Source organism: Psammomys obesus, unplaced genomic scaffold (assembly GCF_907164565.1).
Source record: "Psammomys obesus unplaced genomic scaffold, mPsaObe1.curated_primary_1811, whole genome shotgun sequence".
NCBI classification, from domain to species: Eukaryota; Metazoa; Chordata; class Mammalia; order Rodentia; family Muridae; genus Psammomys; species Psammomys obesus.
In genome coordinates this window covers 11,117,097-11,142,748 of record NW_026596120.1, presented here as the reverse complement: position 1 = coordinate 11,142,748, position 25,652 = coordinate 11,117,097, and positions in this window count along the sequence as shown.

The following is a 25,652-nucleotide window of genomic DNA, read 5'->3' as shown; positions in this document are numbered from 1 at the left end:
TGCCCCCGACAGCTGGGGTTGATGATCTCATTGTTCATCCCTTTTCACCAGCTCAGATCCAGTCCTCTTAACCAGAAGCCTGTCTCCAAGTCTCTTTTTCTAAGACAGCTTCCTTAGTCCATCTGGCCCACTCCCAGCCACTTCCCATGCCTGGGTAACTTATCAGTGCTATGCTGTGGTTTGGTTTTGCTTACTGCATTTGACTGTTAAGTAGGAAGGCATAGAGGGAAATTTAAAAAAAAAAAAAAAAAAAAAACCACAGCAGTCATTATTTCAGAGTAAATGAGTTAATATGCTTAACACAGTAAATGCTCAGTGAATGTTAACATACAGACAGGCATACACACGCACACATACACATACTTTACAATCAGAATTTCAAAGCCACAAAAGATGATTCAGATATGTCTCAGGCCTAGAGACAGACACTTAGAAGCCACTCATCCGGCAGCTCCCACGTTGCCACCGGTCCCATTGTTCACTTCAGGATTCTTTTTTACCACCTGTTGAAACACGTAAGGAATATTCCAACAGCTCCCTTGAAAACGCAGGCATCCCTGCTCCAGGGGAATCGGCGCTGAAAACTCTTGAGTTACGTTCCCCAGGTTGCTAACCCACTGACAGGCCCAGCTGACAGCTCTGAGGGTCATGACCTAGAAGGCACGAAAATTGATTTTGGTGTCGTCACAGATGAGGGGGACGACACTAGCCTAAAGTTAGCAGTCTTGGGCCCACGTAACAGTCAGCGCCTTTGCCACAGCTCCTCCCAACCCAGCACACCACAGGCATTCCTCCTGTTCCCATCCCTGCTCACCGGCACCACCGACCTGGCTATCAGGGATGCGAGTCCCTTGCTGACCTTCTTTGCAGAAGAAAGCAAGTTCCTGGCAGTTGTTCAGTGGGTAGTAGAAAGGAGGACCACAGACAGAGGCAAAGTTTTAGGTCTTGAAAAATTAAACTGACTCCAAGCTTTTTTTATTTTTTTAAGTTCTACGTGTATTTTAGCAATCTCATCTCATCCCTGACTGCCGTGTCTCAAGTATACATACAATTTTTTTATGAAAAAGGGACTCTGAAAAACCGTAAGATATTCCAGAGGGAAAACTGTCTCCCATTTCAGTTTCGAATCTGTCTTTGGCATTCAAGCCTGCCCTCTTTTGCGTGAGCCAGTGTATGATGCGCAGACTTTCTCTTATGGAAGAAAAGGCATCAAATTAAAAGATTCGGCCTGCTTCTCTGCTATCCCAGGAACTAGAAGCTGCTGTGCTTATGGAAAAGGGGTTACAGGTCCAGTTTTTTAAAGTTATTCTTTACAATACTCAATGACTTGCTTTTGTGTGTGTGAGAGAGAGAGAGACAGAAAGAGTTTTTAACCTCACACTGACTACAAGAATTGAATGGAAAAAATAAAAAGGAGGAAAAGAAAATAAAATACAGGCTTGTGTGGTTGCAGGCTGAGGTAGAAATACTGAGGTGAAATACACAGTGCCCCACAATGATTAGAACATACCCATATTGTTTTTACATTATTTATTTAAAATTCTAATTTAATCGGGCAGCACATATTTTAATTTGCTAAACCTGGCAACCTCAAATGCAACCTTCTCGGGGAAGGACTCCACACTATAGTCTATTTCTCCCACTGGGAAATCCTATTAGAGCCCAATTTTGTTTTCCCGGGGCCCTCGCACATATAGATGAGATTATATTTATTAGGACCAACTCAGTTTTCAGTAAATATGTCTAAATGCAAATAAGCATCACACCTCCTGGAGCCTAGCTAATGGTTCTAACAGCTGTTCGACCCTCCCCCACTTCCTTCCATTATCCTCTCTGCCTCGCCACACCAGGAGCACACACGTGCACATCCACAAGGGGAAACGTTAATGTGCTGGTGGGAGGATGAGATGCCTACAATTATCCTGAGGGCCCCCTCCAATTTTTGACTTTGTGTGTGGAATGTGGGTGAGGTACTCACCAGGAACTGGGTGTCAAAGTAACCTGAGAGATGACCCTGGGTGGACATAGAATTCTTAGTCCATAATGTGCTTACTACTTTTCCGTGGACATGTGGCCTCCAGTTTTGCAAATAAATACAGGCTTTCCTGTGTAAATGATGTGCTTTTCCTACCAACATCCTGTCAATTTTTCTCCTTTTCTTTGGAGTCACCTGACTATACCCAGGATACGTCTGTGACAACATTCTCAGTGGACTCTTCCATCCTCCAGATCATACCCGTCTTTCATTTCTCTTTCTTTACCCTTCTCTTTTCTGGGGAAGGGGGACATTTCTTCTAGCATTTCATTAATGTTTATTTCTCCATATACCCTTCTAGAGCCCCGTGTTTTTTCACAGCAGATTTCTAGGTTACATTTTGGGGGTAGGGGGTTTGCTTATGATCTGCACAACTCTCTCCTCTGAGCTTTTCTCTTTTCCCCCAGAGCCCTGGCTTTGCTTCCAGAAGTGACCGGTCCCTTTCAATTTTTTTTTTTTTTTTTTTAGCTAGGAAATAGCTTTCTACTGTTTAAGAAAATCAATGTTGTTCTCCTGTTTACCTGAAGAGTCCTTACTTCTGTCTGACTGAAGCTCTCTTTTGCCTCATCATTTTGTTCTACCTCAGTAATAGCTAACGGCTTTCTTTTTTTACTAAACTCCCTTAAGTGGTGATGAGTTTTCCTTCGTTTACTCATGATTATATGTTTCCTCTGCCCTCAGACAGCTTGGACTGCTGAGGGTCTCTCAAGCCTGAAGGCACCAGAAACGAAACAGGGATTTTTGTCTCTTTGTGGACTGCAGTGAACAATTTGCCAAGTCCCTGTCACCCCCTTCCCTAGAGCGGGGAAGGAAGATGCCCTGCCTCTCCTTGATACAGGACACACAGCCAGTCTATGACTTCATACCTCCCCGTCATCAATGTAGGCAACACTCCCATGAGCAACACAAACCCATCAACGGGTATGGCTCTGAAGGACCCATCTTAGCATCGGGGGCCCTTTAAGGAACTATGAAATCCCCTCCAACTTTACCCCAACTCATAAAAAGCATTGTCTGTTGCCACTCTATCCTCGCCTCAACCGAACTCCCAACGTCACATCTGCCTTTAGGATTTCCAGCAACTGCTTTACTTTGGAGTGGGGGGAGAGGGGGGCGGGGAGGGAATTATCACAGAAAGAATATTATAAGCTGGAACTGTCCTAAGAAAACCAGCTTCCCCCAGACTCTGCCATAAATATTATTGTTCTAAGACCTCCTAATAACAGTCCTGGAAAAAAGAAGAAAAAAAAAACACACATAATCTTCCTGGAATAAATGAGTGAATAGCTCCTTTCAAGACATGTAGGAGACAGCAGGAGATGGCCTGAGTTTAGAGTCTAGAGACTTCAGTCTGAGGCCCAATATTTTGTAAATATTAAGGAACTGTGTCATTGTGACTTATCTCTGTAATTGTGTTATTTGAGCAAGACTAATTCCAGGCCCGGTCTTGAGCTAGGGCCTTCCAATGCTCTCCCCAGCGGCTGATATTTTAGTGCGGAGCACTCCACTCGAACTCTTTAGGGAAAGAGAATGGTGATAAATCAGAGGCTAAATAACAATAGCAGAGGCTACGCCATATTTTCATAGCATGTTTATGGGGACATCATATGGAACAGAGCTAAAGGGCTTACTGAAGTCAGAATATTTTACGTCTATTGCTGTTGCCTTATCTTCCAGACCTGTCATCCTGACATTGGAGAAAATTAAATTGATCTGATGTGATTGGTTCCCTGCACAGTCACACAGGTCCTCATCCAGTACCCTCCGGTTTTCTGGTATCAGTAAATTAATTATTGGATGATTTGTTGCGATATCTCTCACAGGATAACAGTGCCTGTCACAACATATGACATTTATAATATGTTTTTGAGTTTCTTGGCAGTGTGTTCTCCGTAAATGTAAATTATTATTGTTGGCCTCTATCAAAGGTGTCGAATGATGGCTCTCTCTCTCTCTCTCTCTCTCTCTCTCTCTCTCTCTGATATTCCACTCATCAAGAACTCTCAGGGGAAAGGAGCTGTAAAAATAAACTTTATCCTCATGCAATCTGCAAAGTGCATATGTTTTTCCTTCTTCCTTTTTACTCCCTCACTCCTGGGTTATAAGCCTGTCTCAGAAATATTCACTCTTAGATTGGGGATACACCTTACCATTTAGCCCAACTGAAGAAATCTTTGCCTTGCCACAACACCTGCCAATTCGGGGATCTGGAAGTCAAAACCAGAACCTCACATCCCAGTGGCAAACCACCAAAAGAAGTTCACGGCACTTTTCAGGGTCCACTATGAAAAACGGAATGACAGTCTAGACAGAAAGTAAATCAGGGCATTGTGGCCCTTCATAGCTTGAACAGGTCATACAGATTCAGGCTTTGGCCAATTGTCCAATGAAAAGGGTTTTCTTGAGCCTTCTTTCTGAGGAGTAACAGATGCACTCCCAGACCAAAGGAGAAGCAGATTCTTCAGCCAATGATTAAAATAAAATGTCTCATGACTGTGATGTCTGGTGGGAAGCCCATGGGTTTAGCCAAGGAAGGGCTGACAGGACGCCCAACAAGTACTGAGTCACTCACTGAAGGCCCCTGGTGCTGTTGCTCCTTGCTTCTCCTGTTCTTTGCTGGTTCTCCCCCTTCTCCACCCCTTTTGCTTGAGGCTCTCGGTACCTTTATAGTATTCTTGGTGACTCACAATATTTACAATTAAGTTTTCTTTCCCCTGAACTGCTCACTGATATTCATCTCCAGCCCTGTTCTCCTTCTCTACCAAAATACCTACTTGACAACTCCAGTTCATGAGGAAAACAAAATTGGCAGTCCTGGGTGAGTGGCTAATAACAGCTTGCTGCTTTACGATTTAGCTGGGAGTGTGAGGACCACGCAAAGGTTATCCAAGCTACATGGTCTAGAGTCTACTCCAAGTGATCAGGGCTGGCCAGGTCAACCGCAGACATCCTTCATTTTACTCATAATGCATCATCTCACCAAAGGAAGAGAAGTGGGATAGGACTAAGAGGACTCAATGCTGGAAACGTACCATATTAGAAGTGAGAAGATGCCTGGCTCTGCGTTGATGCTGAGTCCCCTGAACAGGGGATGGCATGAATGAAGAGTAACTATCTCCCCCAACCCAAGCACTAGGAGGTCCCGAAGTTGCAAGTTGGCTAGATAAGCAGGAGACAGTCTGAGCTCAACTCTGTCCTAACAAATTTCTGATGTGTGTGTGTGTGTGTGTGTGTGTGTGTGTGTGTGTGTGTGTGTGTCCAGATTGTCTCTGGGGGATATTCTGAACTCTTAAAATTCTCAGTTTTCACTTTTACCTGTCTCTCCCATGGTGGCAAGATTGTAGTGTCTTTACAGGATTAGGAAAGATTCTAGGCAATGTGTGTAATTCCTGCTATCTGTACACCAGGTCTTATTCCAGATAGTGTCTTGTATTTTCTGTCAAGGGGTGCAGATTCTGTCCCAGACTGACTTCCAAGCAGTACTCCAGACTTCCTCCTCTAGCAGCCCTTAAAAATGGGCAACAAAGGTTTGCTCTGATAGCTTTTTTTTTTTTTAACACCAACCTACATTCTGGAGGAGTGGTGCACAGCTGTTGCATTTAGAGATGTGCCGTGTGCTTCCTTAATGGCATCAGTATTCCCACCAGGGGAGGTGTCACCTTCACAACCCAAATTCAGCCAAAACTTGCAGGCTATTCAGAGAGTGTGCTGTCCCTGTGCACGGCGGGAGGTGCTTTCTAAGCTCCAGAGCCCCCCTGTCCCAGATGCTCTGGCGCACTGAACTATCAACACAGTCCAGCAAAACATCTGCCAGTATGCCTGCCACCTGCAGGCCCCAGGAACACCGCAGTAATGGAGTGCCCATGAGGTCTTCAGAGATAGGAGCCAGCTGAATGACTCCTAGCAGAATCAGAAATCCCTGCTTCCGATATAGCTCTGAGATTTACGAGCTAATGGTGTCACCTTTCCTTGCTTCAATTTCCTTTCCTGTGAAACAGGTTATCATGGCTGCCCTGCCTTTTGCAAGGATCAACTGAGGCTCCAGATGTGAGGTGAAACACCTTCTGAATCAAGGCTCTTTGGGGAAATGTAGAAGCGTAATTGTTGAAGCATTATTTCAAAGCTAACATGCTAAACTCCCTTTCAAACTCACTAAAAATCTAAGCCTAAATCTAGGGTAGGGGCTAGAATGAAAGAGGCAACTGTTAGGATGAGCACCATTCTTAGCCCAAAGCTAGTAACTCTGGAGGGAATCGTGATGGAAACAAATAAAAGCCTGAACCAAGAAACCAAAAGTTACACATCTCAGATGTACAATCCTAAGAAGTTGCTGGGGCACCATTTCAGGTGAGAACAAACTATATTTGAGCATTGTCCATGTGGATACCTAAGGTGCGTGGTTGCCCACGCCAGCCTGAGTCGCAGTAAAAACATGTGACCACCAGGACTCTCCAAGATTCGTCCTTTTTCTACAACCGTGCCCAAGGATGATCAAATCATTCATGGTCATTCAAGGTCCTAAAACAAAGATGTATTACCTGAACTTCAGTCATCAGAATCACATGAATCACCTTTAGCTTCTTCCTCCTCATCCCAGGGATAGAGGCTTCTGTGCTGTGTAGACGTGATAGTAATATATTAACCACTGCCTGAATGGCCACAAATGCCGGCTTTCGGCTTAGCCTTCACATTGGTCTCTTGGGAAGCATCATAAACCAACCCTACGTATCTAGCTGTGCTTCAAATCCCTTCCTCATGTCAGAGAGGCCTGGAATTCATCAGCCAGAGCATTCCATATCCATGATGGAACTCAGCCACAGGTCCTGAACCCTTGCCTATGTTCACCCATATTCATCATCCCCACAGAAGGCCAGTAACGGCTATCTTGTGTATCTGGTATGGTCTTTGGACACTGTATTAGTTACTTTTCCCATTCCTGTGACCAAACCATCTGAAAAGGGCAACTTACAGAAGCAAGGGCTTATTTTGGCTCAATGTTTAAAAGTATTGTGGTAGAGAAGGCAAGGCAATGGAGATGCCAGGTGACAGGACAAATCTGCATCACAAAGCACAGAGAGGGGAATGCTGTTGCTCCCTTTACTTTCTTCTTTCTTTCTTTTTTTTTTCTTTCTTCCTTTTTTTTTTTTACTGTATTTAAATATTTTATTAAGTAAACCAAGAAGATGTAAGAAGAATTCTAAAGGACAGAATAGTATTTCACTGAAAATTACTAAAACCATTTTTTATCATGAGCATAGATTGGCATACTGTAAACTGATTTTTTTACTTTATTTTTTTATTAGTTACATTTTTTAACTCTGTATCCCAGCTGTATCCTGCTCCCTCATTCCCTCTCAATCCCACCCTCCCTCCCTCATCTCCTCCCTGCCCCTTTCCAAGTCCACTGATTGGGGAGGACCTCCTCCCCTTTCATTTGACCCTGTTTTATTAGGTATCTTCAGGCCAGCTATACCACTCCTAGGCATATACCCAAAATTTGCTCAAGTACACAACAAGGACATTTGCTCAACCATGATTGTAGCAGCTTTATTTGTAATAGCCAGAACCTGGAAACAACCCAGATGTCCCTCAATGGAGGAATGGATACAGAAATTGTGGTATTTTTACACAATGGAATACTACTCAGCAATCAAAAATGAGGAAATCATGAAATTTGCAGGCAAATGGCGGGATCTTGAAAAGATCATTCAGAGTGAAGTATCCCAGAAGGAGAAAGACACACATGGTATATACTCACTTATCTAGACCTATAAAATAGGATAAACATAATGAAATCTATACAACTAAAGAAGATAAACAGGAAAGAGGACCCGGGGTTAGATGATCAATCCTTACTTACAAAGACAAATGGGATGTGCATTGGACATAGAAGAAAACAAGTAAAAGGACAGGAGCCTACCACAGAGGGCCCCTGAAAGATTCTACCTAGCAGTGTATCAAAGCAGATACTAAGACTCATAACCAAACCTTCGGCAGAATGCAGGTAATCATATGAAAGAAGAGGAAGTTAGTATGCCCTGGAGAGGATAGGAGCTCTACAAGGACCAAATATATCTGGGCACAGGAGTCTTTTCTGAGACTGACACTCCCCCAAGGACCATGTATGGATATAATTTAGAACCTCTGCTCAGGTGTAGCCCGTGGTAGCTCAGTAACCAATTGTTTTTCCCTAGTAAGGGGAACAGGGACTATTTCTGACAGGAACTCAATGGCAGGCTCTTTGACCTCCCCACCCCCCAAGGGAGGAGCAGTCCTGCTGGGCCACAGAGGAGAGCTTTCTTTCTTACTTAGTCAGCAACTCCAGTTCATGCAATGATGAAGCCCACTTTCAAGGTAGGTCTTTCTTCCTTAGTTTTCTATCTGGAAACACCCTCACAGACACTTCCAGGAGTCCATCCCTTAGGTAATTCCAAATCCAGTCAATCTGACAGTGAGAAGTATATTCTATGGCAATTTTTGTAACTAAAAATAATTAATATGCTATCTTAGTCACTGTTTTCATTGTTGTGAAGAGACACCATGACCATGGCAACTCTTATTTTTAAAAAAAGTATTTAATTGAGGCTTGCTTACAGTTTCTGAAGTTTAACCCATTATTGTCATGGAGGGGAGCATGGTGGCATGCAGGCAGTCATGATACGGGAGAAGTAGCTGAGAGGTCTACATCCAGATCTGCAGGTAGCAGGAGGAGAGAGAGCCACAGGGCCTGGCTTGGGCTTCTGAAACTTCAAGTCCCACCTCCAGTGACTTCCTCCAACAAGGCCACACCTCCTAATTCTTCTAAGTTGTGTCACTCACTGATGTCCAAGCATTCAAATACATAAGCCTATGGAGGCCATTCTTATCTAAACCACATATTTTTCAGTGGAAATATAATTACATCACATTCCCCCTCCCTTACCTTTCTCTAGAGCCTACAGCTACCCTTCATTGAAACCCTTTTGTGTTCCCCCAATTCTCAAGTTGATAACCTCCTTTTTTTCCTTTACTATTATTGCATACATATACATATGTGTGTGTGTGTGTGTGTGCACCCACAACTTGCTGAGCCTATTTTTGTTTGTGTGTATATAGTCTTAAGGCTGATCACTCTCCATTGGACAGCCAATAAAGGGGCTCATTCCTGGAAGACATTACTTTTTCTCCAGAAGATATTAGAGCTGCTCTTCTTCTCCTTCTTCTTCTTCTTCCTCCTCCTCCTTCTTCCTTTTCTTCTTCTTGTGTTTCTTTTTTTGTTGAAACAGGGTTTCTCTGTTTAGAGAAACTTGGCTGTCCTAGACATGCTTGTAGATCAGGCTGGCCTTGAACTCACACAGATCGCCTGCCTCCCTGAGTTCTGGGATTACAGGTGTGTGCCACAGCACCTGGCTGCCTAGAATTCTTTGTTGAGAGATGAGACTCAGTGAAAATGTCCCCCTTCCACATCATGTTCATTGTTATGGTCTTGTTTATGTACCCATGTCTACAAAAGACTGTTTCATATCAGATTCCCTGGTATTTTGACGACTACAACCTTTTGCCCCTTCTTCCTTGATGTTCCCTGAGTCATAAATGCAGAAGCTGTATGTAAATTTATCCTTAGTGGCCGGGCTCCCCACAATCTGTTGATTTCTGTTTTGTGTCCAGTTGTGGCTTTTTTTTTTTAATCATCTCCATTTGCTATAAAGAATAGCACTTTTGATGATGGGTGACAGACACACGTATCTGTAGCTTAAGGGTAAGAGTTATAATGTAGTAAGGAATTATGATGCTCTATCAAGGTGACAGTCACATATTCTTTTTTGAGACCCATGACTCACCCCTAAGAAGCTGACTAGGTTTCCAGCACCAGGCATGATTTCTCTCCTGCTGAGTGTGTGTTAGTGCATGTTGCCACCAACATGTGACTGCCACTTATTGTACCTTTGGGCATATCTTGCCATACTGGTAATTGTGGTTCATAGGTGTTGCAGCTGGGTGGGACTGATTCATTGCTTCCCACCCTTGGCAGCTTATGTAGGATTTTGGGGAACCATGGAAGTGAGACAGCAGGAGAGAAGATTTCAGGTCAGATCCTGCTCAGATCATCTGAATCCTGTGTCCTAAATGTACAGTGTCTTCAGCAATAGGGGCCCACCCTCAACTCCTGAGAGGTGACCAAGGGCTACATTGATACTCTCTATTGTTTTGAAAATCACTTTGGACTACCCTGACCAGCCATTTGAAGGGAGCGTTCTTGTTGCCTGGTACTGGGGTTTTTGTTAGTCTAGGTAGAGAGCATTTTGTAGAGAGCATTGTCAGCTCAACTGGATTAACTTCTTTTAAGATATATGCACATATGTATATGTGTAGATATATATATACTGTATTATTGTGTATGGTTTTAGATAAATATAAAATAATATGATTTCTAAAGGATTTACAAAAACAACTTGTCCCATTTTCCCCTTCTGTGGTACTGACCTCCCTCTCTCCTCCCCAGCTGGAGCCCCTCCCTGTTATTCCATTCCCTGCTTCCTATCACCTGCGTCTTGCTGCTCCTCTTTTATAACACCCACAATTATGGTCCCTTTATATTTTTCCACAGCAGTTCTTAGAGTGCTGAATTTTGACCTTTCTCCTACGAAAAAAAAGTGGAATTTACAGCCATTCTCCTTGAATCCAGGCTAGCATAACAGTTTCAACCAGAACAGCATGGTAGAGATGCTGCTGTATGATTTCCAAGGCCAAGTCAGAAAACACCTTGAAGCTCCTCCCATGTCTCTCAGAACACTCTGGTGAAATCCAGCCACCTTGTCGCAAGTGCCACTTTGGGATCAAGACAGCCCCCAGCTGAGCTTCTGGGCAGCAGTGAGTGCCAAATGCAGCCTTGTGACTTTGGGGACATTGAGCCTTATGAAGACTTGAGATGACTGTAGCCCCAGCCAGGGTCTTTCTATGACCACATCAAAGAGCCCCATTCAGAAACACTCAGAAAAGTCCTTCTCAAACGACCGCTCCACGAAACAGTGATCCAAATACGGGGGGGGGGGGGGGGGGGTTGACGTTGCTAAGTTTGAGTATAAAAGTAAGTTAAATATTTAATTCTAATTTTCAAAGTGACAGCATTGAGGGGCCGGAAATGTAGCTCAGTTGGCAAAGTTCCTACCTGGCATGCAGAAAGCCCTGGCTGGCCTCAAGCCCCAGCACTGGCGGAAACTGTGCATGGTGATGCATGCCTGCCATCTCAGAATCCAGGAAGCAGAGGGAGGAGAACCAGAGCACCTACAAGTTCAAGGTCATCCTCAGCTACATGGTAACTTTGAGGCTAGCCTGAGGTACAAAAGGGTCAGCTTTTTGTTGTTGTTGTTGTTGTTGTTGTTGTTTTGCTTTTGCTTGTTTTGTTTCGTTTTGCTCAGTTCACTTCATCTCAGCACATTCTCACACTCTACATATAGAAATAAAACTTGTAAACTGGCCCGGAAGCAAGTTTAATAACACTAAGCTAATTTTTTTTCTTTAAAATGCAATTGTAGGAAGTGGATCAAAAGCTCACATGAGCTCACAGAGACTAACCAGCATTCGCAGAGTCTGCCCCAGGTCCTCTGTGTATAAATTACGGTTCCCAGTTTAGTGTTTTAGTGAGATTCCTGACTTTGAGAACAAGCGGGTCTCTGCTTCTCCTGCCTTCTCTTGGGCTCTCTTCTTTCTGTTTACTTGTCTTGTCCAACTTTGATGTGAGGGTTTTTGTTTTTATCTTACTATGTTTTATTTAGTTATATTTTATTATTATCCCTTAGATTCCTGTTCTTTTCTAATGAGAGAAAGGGAGTGGGTCCAGATGGAAGAAAAGGTAGGAGAAACTGGGAGAAGTAAAGAGAGGGAAAACTGTAATCAGGAATATTATGTGATAAAAGAATATATTTTCAATAAAAGAAAAAATGGATAAGCTATAAAAATGGTTATTTGTATTACCCATAACAAAATATTAGGAATGACCTAAGTTTCATACTGAGACATCAATTAAATTAGCTACTATATACTAATAAACCGCTTTATAGATGTTTTAGAACAAATTTTTAAATAAACGTACTGACAAAATAGTCCATTGGTAAAATATAGTTTAGGGAACAAACAGTATTTTTCTTATATTATGATTATATCAGACTGTTCTCAAGACAGTGTTAAAAAAAAAAATGCGAGAAGCCTCTGATGTCAACCTGGAGACAAATGTGCTTACTCAGCAGAAGGATGGAAACTTTTTATTCTGAAAATTATTGATAATGTCTATGGGTGAGAATTAAAGTTATCAGAAAAGCTAGAAACTTCGAGAATATTATTCACACCGAAGACTTCAAGAATAAAACCAGTTATTTCTGAGAAATATTTGCCTTGTGGCATTTGAAATACCTGACAGAAATACATTAATTTTGGCTTTGTGTGATTATATCTGACATGGAGATGTAGACGTATTGTTACTTCTAAATAAGTCGAAATGAAACTCAGGCCAAGACTGAAGATTCTGTGCTTTGTAGACCACAGATTAAGACTTTGTTAATTTAATAAAGTAGGATGAGTCTACAAATGGAAGAAACACCTAACAGTGGGCTTGTTTGTGCTAATAAAAACACTATGCTCCAAAACCTTGTGTATACAGAATAGAAAAGCTCTAATTATAAAAATGATTATGTGTAAACAGCACTATGGCTTCTGATATTATTTTATTTTATTCTATACGTTTCCATATTTTACAAAAGTTTTTCAGTCCGTATACATTACTTTTATAATCAATAAAAAAAAAATATTTTTTGTTTGGTTGGTTTTTCCCATTTATTTATTTATGTATTTATTTATTTAATCACTTTACAGCCTGATCTCAGTCTCCTCCCCCCCTTCTAGTCCCACACTCACAACCCTCCCCCCATCCCTCAGAGAAGGGGAGATGTCCAAGGAGTACCAACCTATTCTGGCACCTCAAATTGTAGCAAGTCTAAGCACATCCTCTCCCACTGAGGCCTGACAAGGCAGCCCAGCTAGGGGAAAGGGATCCAGAGGCAGGCAACAGAGTTGGAGATAGCCCCTACTCCCATTGTTAGGGGGCCCACATGATGACCAAGCTGCATGTCTGCTACAGATGTGTAGGGGGTCTAGGTCCTGTCCATGCATGCTCTTTGGTTGGTAGTTTAGTTTCTGTGAGTCCCCATGGGCCCAGGTTAGTTTACTCTGTAGGTCTTCTTGCAGTGTCCTTGTCCCTCTGGCTCCCTCAATTCTTACTCCCACTCTTCCACAAAACTCACCGAGAGTTGGGGTGGGAAACATGGACTGGGAGAGAGAATGGAAATTGGGGGGGGGGCATCTCTGGGACAGGGGAGGCTCCAGGAGTCTATGGAGGTGACCCTAGCTGAGACTCCTAGCAGAGGAGAATATGGAGCCTGAAGTCGCCACCTTCTGTAGCCAGGTGGGACTTCCAGTGGAGGGATGGGGACACCAACACTACCATAAAACCTTTGACCCAAAATTTATGCCTAGAAGTGTAGACATATTTATTCTAGAATATAGAGACAAATTTACACTAGAAGTATAGGGATAAAGATGGAGCAAAGATTGAAAGAATGGCAAAAAAACAATGACTGGCCCAACTTGAGACACACCCACAAGAAAGAGACAACCCTGACACTATTAATAATACTCTGCTATGACTGCCGACAGGAGCCTGGCATAACTATCTTCTGAGAGGCTTCATCTAGCAGCAGATGGAAATAGATGCAGAGACCCACAGCCAAACAACAAAAAGAATATTTCAAAGAAATATGTGCAAATAGGTAGCCCTCCAACTACCAAGAACCTGGGGGAGAAATATCAGTTAGCTGAAATCCCAGATACTTCAAGAAGGTTCACAGAACCTAGCCTAACCACAATAAGAATCCTGTGCCAGAGTCCACAGCACTTCCCAGACAGTACTATCTAAGAGGCAAGGGGGCAGGCGTCTACAAACAGGAGAAAGAGGGGACAGATGAGATAGAGAACAGGAGGCCCAGAGATTAACAATGAAAGTAAAATGCTAAAGGGAAGCTGGCAAGGAAATAAGATGGTGGAGGTCTATCCAGTCAAGAGTCCAAATAATGCTTCTGTAGACCTAGCCATGTATCAGTGAACAGAAGGGGACATATCATATATAGTTTACCACAGAGCTATAGAAACATAGCCAACTGTGTGCCTGCCCATCTATAGGGTGGATCTGGGAGGACCTTGAATGGGGTCATGAATTAGGAGTTCATGGCATCTCCCTGAAAACTCACATTCTAAATATACAGCTTTAAGGGAGCACTGTCCAATATGGTAGCCACTCGTCACAGGTCACAGTTGTTAACTAATATTAAATATGTATTTTTTGTATGTAAGTGAGATGAGTTTATTGTCGGGGTGACAAGGTGCTGTTTGGCTCCTTTACAGTAGAACTGAGTAGTTCCTAGTACACCTACAAGATTGTACACCACTGTCTACTACCAGGTAGATGGTTTGTTTTTAAGACCAAGTCTTGCACTGTTCCCTAAAATTTCTTCACACTTGTCATCTTTTTTGCCTTAACCCCTCAATTCTGAGATTACAGGCATGTGCCAAACACCTGGTTATCTCATAATTTCACATGCTCTACCAAAAAAAAAAAAAACTAAATCTGCTTGTTGTGGTGGTTTTTTCTCCTCTTCCTAAGCTCCCAGAATAGACTCATGAGACTCAACATATATTTACAAATACCTAGGCCATACAGCAAGGCTCTTCTCTGACTAGATCATAACTTAAAATAACCCATTTATTTTAATCTACATTCTGCCACATGGCTGGTTACCTCTGCTCAGGTACCATGCATCTATCCTCCTCGTGTCTTCCCAGGTTAATTTCTCACACCTGGCTCCACTCTAGACTCCTTTCTGCCTGCTAGATGACCTACCTTCTATTATACCCTTCCTATAGGCCATAGTTTTTTTTTTTAATTGTCAGGCAATGCATCCATACAATACATAAGATATTTTCTCTGCATCTGCTAGTGCTGTTTGCATGTGCATGGATGTGAGAGGACTACCTACCAGGGCATATGTAGACTCTCAGGGTCTACAACCCTACAGGAAAAACTGACTCTCCCTCCTCTAGCAACCATCCTCAAGCAGGAGTGTGACTTCATAAACCTCTCTGATTCATGCTGAGACTTCAGCTGGCTTGATCTTGTGAAGGCCTGTGCATGCAGTCACAGACACTATGAGTTCACGCGTGCAATTGCCCTATCATGTCTAGAAGAATATTGTTTTTCTGCACATATCCACTACCTTGGTTTTTACAGTTTTTCTATCCTGTCTTCTAAGGCAATTCCTGAGACTTCAGGAAAGCTCCCATTTAGAGCTGAGCACTTTACAGTCTCTTTTCTCTGCATGTAGACCAGCTGTGGGTCTCTATCTACTGCAAAAAGAAGCTTCTCTGATGAGTGTAGGGCCAGGGAACCATGCGACCATGTCTAAGCCCCAAAAATCTCATCTTGAGACTGGCCCTGCTCTGGGCCTGCATGTCCCAGAGCATGTAGCTTTACATGCAGTCTCCACCTCTGCCCATCCTTGAGGTGGTCATATAGCTTGGCAGTTTTACAGGTGAAACTTATATCCAGCAAGCACCTGAAATACTTCTTCATGCAAATAAGGCATTCTTAGCACCCTGGCCCCAACCAATGATGTACACTCAACCTGAAAGCCTCTGCCCACACCTGCAAAGGTTTAAATAGCCATTGCTCTGCCTCTCCCCCCACCCCCAGCTCAATTAAATTAGCTACCTCACTGAAGCCTGTCTCCGAGGAAGTCTGTTTCTCCTGGGCTCACTCCCTGAGGTGTTCTCACTCCCTCCTCCCTCTTCCTCCTCTCAGGATCTGCCAGAGTTGTTGTGGATCTACCTAGTCTGGATGGGCAGGGAAACGTAGTCCTATGAGGGTTAAGCGATGTATTAATCTATGGTATAAAAACAAGACGTTAGGAGCAGTCTATTACTCTGTCCATTTAATATTGGTACTAGGTTTCCCCTAGAGCCTACGACTAGCCAAGCACTCGCTGTTAACAGTAGCAGGCACAAGGTCTGTCTTGTGAAGCAGGTCTTCAATCCAATTACAAAGAGTTGTTTATTCCCACAACATTCACAAAATTAAAAAATGTTTAACTCGTTTGTGTCACACTAACCATGTTTCACAAGTGACTAATGGTTTCACATTGGATGGGAGAGAAGAGGACATTTCCGCCATTGCAGAAAACTGTAACCTTACACAGTGTTGCTCTGAGGAATTACTTAGATTACTTAGAGTCTCTCACAGAATCTACAGAGCTGGCAGCGAGTAGAGTAAGGGTGGGAGTGGATGGACTTCAAAGCCTTCAAATCGACTGAAACACAACTCACATGATTACTGGATACAATAATCTTGGATCTTTTACTTAACTTTCCATTAAATTGAATAATAATATACATTTCTGTGGGTAGCAACAAAGAGTAAAATGGTACACAGGATGCAAACCAGGACAGAGTAGACACTCAGAAATCCATGGCCATTACATAGAGAAGCCAGAAGACCCTTTCATGGGCATCACAGACCTAAAACAATCAGTTAGACTGACTCAGAACCGGAAACATAGCACTCAAAACCAGTATAGAAGTGAATAAATTGTAATAAATAATAATAATAATAAAGAAAAAACACAAAACCAGTATAGAACTAAGAGCTCCTCAGCTTTCCTGAATGTTCTTTGAACATCATTGGTCTTATACCTATCATCAGCCCAAGATGATGAACCCCTCCAGGCCCCACCCAAAGATGAAGTAACGAAGACTTAATGAAATGACCAAACCAGGTCCCCAGTGCCCCACACCTTCTTCTTGGTCACCTGATGAAATGGCTTGACATCATCACATTCAGGTGGCTTTCAGAATCACTGTCTAAAGTCTTTCCTCAGCTTTATTCAGCTATAAAGAAAAGCGAAATTGCATGGGTGGAATTGAAGATCATCATTTAAGAGAAGTAACTGACAGACTCAGAAAGACAAATGTTGGTCTGTTTTCTCCTATGTGGAATCTAGATTAAGAGGAAGAGAGAGGAGGGAGGGAAGAGAGAAATATAAATATTGAGACAGAGAAGAAAAGAGACAAAAAACAAAGACTAGGGTGGGGGTAAGAGAAGGTAATGAAGGGTGAATATACGCAAGTATATTACGTATGTGTATATGAAACTATCATAATGAAACCCATTATTTTGCATAATTAATATATGCTAATAAAAATTTAAAGATGATAAATAAGTAAACAACCTCCCCCTTGAGCAGACTGTCCATCAGCGAAGATGAGCAGACTGGAATCCTTGCTTTGGGTTAGTGGGGAGAGGTCTCCTGCTACCCCCAGGGAAAAATGAAGGAGAGCTCAGAACACACCACAGCATCCTACAGATAGCACGGATACCACTTCCGGGCATCATCTACTGTGGAAGGAAAAGGAAAAACCGAACACACAGCCTGTGTCAATGGAATCAGATGTTCTCTCCAACCAGAACTGAGCTCTGACCCCCAGTAAGAGAAATGAGAAGGAACCAGCCTTCCGGAGCGGCAGGAAGGGTAAACAGAAGCAAGGCTGCTCCCATTCCGTTATGACATAAAGCACAGTTAGGGAATGAGAGAGCCAATTTCAGTATGACAGGAGAAGGCATAAAAAGGATATGTGGAACTCAGCCCTGCCTTACCACGATACAACTAGACAAGGGCTGGATGGGCACCACAGCTAGTTAACAGTGGCCCCTTTAAAAAAGAAAAGAGAGAGAGAGCTCTGCTTATTTTTATGAAGGTGCTGAACAGAACTAACAGGATTTAAACTCGGCCTCTCCTTACTCATTTATGTTTCCCTATAACCCGCTCCGTTTTTCCCCAGGTTCCAAACTAATGAAATGCTTATTTAGATGCTGGGGCCATCTGTGGCTGGTGCCATGCGCATCCCTGCTCGCTACCCACAGGTTGATGACATCCTGGAGCACAGGGAGTTTCCCAGAATGCCCCAGTCTGGGGGCCCAGTTGTGTGGGGAGTGAGAATGTGAGAAGAGAGGTCAGACACTGGTGCTCCTCTGCTCCATGGGGCTGGCTCCTACTGCTCTGCCAGAAAGCCCTGACAGCTGGAGTGCAGGCGGCCTGGTCTACCCAGGGACACATTAGCCTGCACAGGAAACAGAGGCCTCGCTCTGCCACCATGGGTGTGGGTTCCACACACTAGTGACCCTTGAGGCTCAGGCTGCCCCTGCCTTAGTTTCTCCATCCATACAGAGAACACCAACCCATCTGGCTTCATCCAGGCGGCCTGGCTGCCTGCTCGGGGATGGTTCCTGTTCATTGGCCCATGTGATTTTTTAAAACATCAGCTGGATTACATTCCCTGCAATTAATAAAGTTGGCACCAGGGCCTGCCTGTCACTGTGGGTCCTTGTACACTCTCCTGACAAGTGTTCCCTTGCCCCCAGCATTGGCAGCCATGGGTCCCAAGACTTGTGTCTGTCCACAGCAATGACAGGCGAGAACAGCTGGCAGAACACTTGTAGCCTTGGCCTTGGATGAACCCTGTGGATGGCAGGCTCCTCATTCATGCTGTCCTTGCAGCAGCCTGACCCTCTGGGACCTCTACCTCAGCCTAGCTTGACAAACAAGATTTTCCTGTTTCTGGCTATTCCTCTTTCCTTCCCGGTCCAGACTCGCTATAGGACACCAGTAACATCAACTCCTTAAACACGCTTCGCTTGCCTGACTCTGGCCCTTCCCTGCCTGGCCTTGCTAATGCCATTCCTCCAGAATGTTTGCTATGGGCTTTCTCTGTGCCTGGTATTGTCTAGGTCACTCATCCTTCCACCTGGCTCAGTGAGAGCCAGAATCCACCTGGGCTGCCCTTCATGTCTCTCCATACCTGGCAAAGATATCTGTTTGTGGAACAGATGAACTGCTTGCATAAGAACAGACAGCCAAGCATACAAGCACTAAAGCACAATATGAGCAGTTATTTTATTTTATTGTTGAGGCGAGCATAAAGCTCAGAAAGAAAAGCAATTAATTCTGTCTGGGAGGGATGCATTCCAGGCTGAGGATAGCAAATGTCCAGAAATATGGCCATGTGTGAGTATGCAGTGAAGCCCAGGGAGAAGTCAGCTCTGCTGCCATGTTCTTGCTCCACAACAAATCTTTAGGGCCAGGGAGGATTGCCTACAGTGTTCGTATGTAGGTGGCAATGGTAAAGCCAGCTAGAGGGCTGATGACATGCCTCCAGAGGTAAGGGTGCCTGCTGCCGCCAATCCTGCCCATCTGAGATCAGTATCAGGACTCATTGTGTAAAGAGAGGACCAACTTGCTTTCTGACTCCACATATAAGACATGGCCCACATGTACCCATGCACAGACACAGACACACACATGCACTAAATAAACAAACAAACATAGAGTTTTGTTTTTAAAGTCAACTTATGAGGTTACTGCTTTCCTAGTAAGCTCCAAGTCCCTCTGGGATTCTTGTCTTTGACCCCACTCTGTGTAAACTCCCAGGTTGGGCTATAAGGTCAACTTTTCCCCATAAGGAGCCCACTGCTAAATGAGGAGACTTATTAGACGGACAATGACATTAAAGAGAATCTCTGATGGTTCTGGGCCCCTGAGCCACGCTGGCTCCAGTTGCCATAGTTTCTGAGATTGTAGGAATGCTAAGAAGTAGATGGGCCACAGTTCTCAAGACTATGGTTGTCCTCACAAGGGCTGAAAAGGCCAGAGAAGAGATGGAAGATATGGCCAGAGGAAATCCAGGGCCCATCAGGATTGCCATCAGGAACTGGTCTGAGCAAATGGACTCTCCTCCTAATGCCTTATAGTATAATCCACATAATGTGATTCTGTCTCTTCCACAATCGCTAGCCCTTCCACTGAGCACCACATGGTCCCATCTAGTGCCCATTCAACCCAGAGTGAGTTTCTCTTTCATTCCTTTCTTCCAATCTTTTGGGAAGTTTTGAGACAGGGCCTCACTTGTGTAACCCAACCTGCCTGGGCCCTGTCTGGGCCTGTCAAGAACTAGGATGTCAGGCCTGCGCATCCATATCCAACCTCTTTCCAGTCTTATATCTTCTGAGAAGGAGAAGGAAGAGAAGAAAGAAGGAGGAGAAGAGCATAAGTCAAAAGGAAATAAAAAGTAAATAAGAAGAAAAGATTTGTTTTTTAAAGAACAAAGAAATGACAGAGATGTGGCACAGCTTGGCTTTTCCAAGTGGGAAAGTTCCATAGGCTTCCCCAGGGCCAAACCTAGACAGGAGCTACTGAGAGGTGCTGGGGAAGGTGAAGACCACTTTCCCAGCCTCTAGTCCTACCCTCCTTCAGGCCTTCTTCAAAGCGCCCTGATACCAGAGCTAGAATGCCAGTCCAGCTAGGAGGTGGCCTTAATTACCCAAGGCTTCTCTGGATGCCTCTCCGCCCCGAAACAGAATTCTAAGTGACGTTATTGGCCTTGCCTGCCTCTTAGAAAGGGCATGGAAGGATTCGGAGACCCAACAATGTACTGGCTTGTCTCCTGATTCATGCGATTCTGCACTTCAAATTGCTTCAGCTCAAACTCCTTATGATTTTTCTGGGCTGCTGGGAGGAGAGTGTATTGATTCTGTGTTTTTGATAAGGTCAGCAATGATCAACTCTGACAGTCAGGCGGGATGGGCTGTCCCCTTCCCCCTCTACTGGGTATGGCTCCACATTCAGAAAAGGAGAGAGAGAAACAAAGAGGGGGAGGAGAAGGCAATACCTTTTGTCTCCATGGTTCTGAAAGCCTCTTTAAGCCCTATCAGCAAAAGTGGGCTCATCTGGGACTGCAGCCTACGAGAAGCGTAAGGACACACTTGATCTTTTCTGCACGCAGTTTCATTTCCTTTTTCCCTTGTGTGTTCCTGCCCTGCAGCTTATCCTCCTGATGGTGACTCATTTTCCTCCAAAGAACCAATTAAGTTCTTTGGAACATCAGCAGACTCGCGATGACACTGATTAACGTTCAGAACCTGTAGGACTGTTTGGATGGAGATGAGTAGGAAGGCATCGAGAAGGCCCCTCTGAGGTTTCACACAGTTGATTTGAGCTTGATGAGAAAAGTGCTCGGGTTTTTCTCACTTAGCTGTGGCCCAGGAGGGTATGCTGCCTGGAGCTCCCTACCCAGGAAGAGAGCTGCATCTCAAGAACGCCAGGCAGTTTTCCAAAGCAATTCTATCAGTCAGGGGATTACCCTCCTCAGAGGTCGATAGGATTTGGATATGAAGAGTCTTCCCTCAAGAGAGTGCTGTGTTGAAGACTTGATTCCCAGCTAGTGGTGCTAATGGATGAAGATGGTGCTAACTTCATCACCGGGTCAAGCACTGATGAGTTTAGGTTGAATGGGCTATTGGGAATTGGGCCTTATTAGAAGTAAGTCACTAAGTATGGCTTCGAAGAATACGATGTATGCCTGCCTTCAACATGGAGCTTGTGAGGCTACTGGGCCGGCCTGCATCAAGCCAAAAGAAAGAGGAAGCACACTGGGGGGGGGGGGGTTCCTTGGGAACGCTCCATCTATCACGCTCCTCCAGGTTTCTGCTCTAGCACAGGCATAAAACAAGGGTGCTAGCTAGCCAGAGCTCTTTAGGTTTTTTATGTCAGATACTCTGTCTCAGCAAAGATAGGCTGATTCACACAGAGACCTCCCAGATAATGCACAAATACTGTCACTATGTATATGCGAAGTTCCTTAAGAAAGAAAATCCAGAAGTTTCATCACATTCACCATATGACTCAAAACCAAAGGGAAGGTCAGAGTGCTCCACACAATGCAAATCAAAACGACCCTGAGAGTTCACCTTACACCCATCAGAATGGCCAAGATGAAAAACTCAAGTGACAACACAGGCTGGAGAGGCTGTGGAGAAAGGGGGAACCCTTCTCCACTGCTGGTGGGAATGTAGACTTGTAAAACCACTCTGGAAATCAATCTGGCGCTTTCTCAGACAACTAGGAATAGCGCTTCCTCAAGATGCAGCCATGCCACTCCTAGACATATATCCAAAAGAGGCTCAAGTACACAATAAGGACATTTGCTCAGCCATGTTTGTAGCAGCTTTATTTGTAATAGCCAGAAGCTGGAAACAACCCAGATGCCCCTCAACTGAAGAATGGATGCAGAAATTGTGGTACATCTACACAATGGAATATTACTCAGCAATGAAAAATAAGGAAATCATGAAATTTGCAGGTAAATGGTGGGACCCGGAAAGGATCATCCTGAGTGAGCTGTCCCAGAAGCAAAAGACACCCACGGTATATACTCACTCATATAGACATTTAATATAGGATAAACCTACTAAAATCTGTACATCTAAAGAAACTAATCAAGAGAGAGGACCCTGACTAAAACATTCAATCCCCATCCAGAAATGCAAAGAGGAAGGACATCAGAAGAAGAAGAAGAAAAAAACAGGAAACAAGCTAGGAAACTGCCACAGAGAGCCTCTGAAAGGCTCTGCCCTGCAGACTATCAAAGCAGACGCTGAGACTTATGTCCAACTGTTGGGCAGAGTGCATGGAATCTTATGTAAGAAGTGGGAAATAGTAAGATCTGGAGAGGACAGGAACTCCACAAGGAGAGCGACAGACCAGAAAATTTGAACACAGGGGTCTTTCCAGAGACTCATACTCCAACCAAGTATCACGCATGGAAATAACCTAGAACCCCTGCACAGATGTAGCCCATGGCAGTTTAGTGTCCAAGTGGGTTACATAGTAATGGGAAGAGGGACTGCCTCTGTCATAATCTGATTGGCCTGCTCTTTGATCACTTCCCCCTGAGGGGGGAGCAGCCTTATCAGGCCACAGAAGATGACAATGCAGCCACTCCTGATGAGATCTGATAGACTAAGATCAGAAGGAAAGAGAGGGGTCCTCCCCTATCACTGGACTTGGGGAGGGGCATGTGTGAAGAAGGGGGAGAGAGGGTGGGTTCAGGAGGAGAGGAGGGAGGGGCTTATGGGGAACTACAAAGTGAATAAACTGTAATTAATAATTAAAAAAAAGAGTGTTCCACACAATCTTTTCAAAAGCCCCTTGGGGAAAATCAGTTTTCTCCAATGAATTGTCACTGAGTTTATCAGCCACATTTCAGGGCAGGCCTGACACCAACACAATGAACTCAATGTAATTTTGTGAACTCTTTATTTCATTTTGTTTTCATTTGGCATTTTTGTCTTATCGGTCTATTGATTGTTTTGATTTTTTATTTTTGTGGTTTTGTGAGGTTTTTTTTTTTCTTTTTTCTTTGTTTTGTGTCTGTGTTTTGTTTGTTTTTTCTGGAATTTTTGCTTTATTTTGTTTTGTTTTGAGAGAAAGAACATAAAGCTGAGTGGATAGAAAGGTGGTAAGGATCTGTGAGAAATTGGGAGAGGGAAAAACATAGTCAAAATGCAAAGATCTCCCATGCTCATGTATTGGTAGGATTCACATAGTAAAAATGGCCATCTTACCAAAAGCAAAATTCAGTAAAATGCCCATCAAAATATCAACACAATTCTTTACAGACCTTGAAAGAACAATTTTCACCTTTATATGGAAAAACAACAACAACAACAACAAAAAAAAAAAAAAAAAAAAAACAGAATAGCTAAAACAATCCTGTACAATAAAAGATCTTCTGGAGGTATCTCCATCCTTGATCTAAAACATTATAGAGAAACAGTAATGAAAACTACATGGGACTGGCATAGAAACAGACCAGTGGATCAATGGAATTGAATTGAAGACCCGGAAATAAACCCACACAACTACAGATACTGATTTTTTGCAAAGAAGCCAAAACCATACAATGGAAAAAAAAGATAGCATATTCAATAAATGGTACTGGTCTAACTGGATGTCTATAGGTAGAAAATGTAAATAGATCCATATTTCTCACCCTGCACAAAATTAAAGTCCAAGTGAATCAAACACCTCAACATAAAACCAGACACACTAAATATGTTAGAAGAAAAAGTGGGGAAGAGCCTTGATCTCATTGGCACAGGAGACAACTTCCTGAACAGAACGCCAAGAGCACAGGCTCTAAACAACAAATGGGACCTCATGAAACTGAAAAGGTTCTATAAAGCAAAGGACACTTTCAACAGAACAAAATGACAGCCTACGGACTGGGAAAAGATCTTCACCATCCCTACATCCGATAAAAGGCTAATATCCAGAATATAAAAAGAACTCAAGAAATTAAACACGGACAAACCAAGTAATCCAATTAAAAAATGGGATACAGATCTAAACAGAGAATTATTAACAGAGGAATATCAAATGGTGGAGAAACACTTAAAGAAATGCTGAATGTCCTTAGTCATCAGGGAAATGCAAATCAAAACGACTCTGAAATTCCATCTTACACCCATCAGAATGGCTAAGATCAAAACCTCAAGTGACAACACATGCTGGAGAAAATGTGGAAAAAGGGGAACCCTCCTCCATTGCTAGTGGAAGTACAAACTTGTACAACCACTTTGGAAATCACTCTGGCACTTTCACAGAAAATTGGGAATAGCACTACCTTAAGACCCAGCTATACCACTCCTGGGCATATATCTGAATGATGCTCCACCTTTCAACAAGGATATTTGCTCAGCTTTATTCAAAATAGCCAGAATCTGGAAACAACCTAAATGTCCCCCAATGGAGGAATGGATACAGAAACTGTAGCACATTTAAACAATAGAATACTACTCAGCTATTAAAAGAAGGAAATCATGAAATTTGCAGGCAAATGGATGAAACCAGAAAATATCATCCTGAGTGAAGCAACCCAGAACCAGAGAGATATGCATGGTATATACTCATTTATAAGCAGATATTAGCCATATAATATAGGATAACCATACTTCAATCTACAGACCTAAAGAAGCTAAACTACAAGGAGGACTCTAGAAAGAATGCTTAATTCCCATTCAGAATGGCAAACAATGGCAAACCATAAGTGGTGGATGAGAGGGAACAGGATGGGAGCTTACCATAGATGTCCTCTGAAAGGCTCCATTCAGTAGGGGATCAAAGCAGATGATGAGATTCACAGGCAAACTTTGGGCAGAGAGTCTTATGGAAGAAAGGGGAAATAGAAGGACCTGAGGGGACAGGAGTGCCACAAGGAGACCAAAGCCAAAAAATCTGGGCCTAGGGGTACCTATTGAGACTGATGCACCAACCAAGGACCACGCATGTAGAGGACCTAGACCCCATGCTCAGATGTAGCCCATAGGCAGCTCAGTCTCCATGTGGGTACCTGAGTAAGGGGAGCAGGGTATATCTCTGACATGAACTGGGTTTCCTGCTCTTTGATCCCTTCCCCCAGGAGGTACAGCCTTGCCAGGCCACAGAGGAAGAGCATCCAGGCATTCCTGATGAGACTTGATAGGATAGGGTCAGATGGCAAGAGAGTAAACTGGGGGAGGAGGAGGGGGGAGGAGAGGGAAGAAATGAGGGAGGGGGTTACAATCAGGATATAAAGTGAATAAATTGTTAGATAGATAGATAGATAGATAGATAGATAGATAGATAGATAGATAGATAGATAGATA